Raw genomic sequence first — 509 nt, forward strand, 5'->3', positions numbered from 1 at the left:
AATCATAGCTTAGTATAATTTATGAGCACATTTTTTTCATTTTCAATTAATTTAGTTTACTTTAATTAGATTTGTATGCCGCCCCTCTCCGAGGACTCAGGGCGGCTCACAGCATATACCAAGACACAATAGTACAATTAATCCAATTAATATACAATAAAAAAACATTTTAAAATTCTAACTTTAAAAACTTTCATTAACATTCATTCAATAAATCATATTAAAACATTGTGAATCTCTGGGGGGAGCTGATTCCGAAGGCTGGGGCCTGTACAGAGAAGGCTCTTCCCCTCTTGCCCTGCCAGCCGACACTGTTTGATCAATGAGACCCTAAGGAGATCAACTCTGTGGGACCTCACCGGTTGCTGGGATTCGTGCGGCAGATTCGTTCTGCGTAAGAAAAGCATTTATAATTATAACTCATAATTTTATATAACATCCTGGGTCAGGCAGACAGAGAATACCAATGTTGGTATTAAAATAGGAAAATAATCACACACAAATTTATA

This window comes from Erythrolamprus reginae, chromosome 1 (genome assembly GCF_031021105.1).
Source record: "Erythrolamprus reginae isolate rEryReg1 chromosome 1, rEryReg1.hap1, whole genome shotgun sequence".
Lineage (NCBI taxonomy): Eukaryota > Metazoa > Chordata > Lepidosauria > Squamata > Dipsadidae > Erythrolamprus > Erythrolamprus reginae.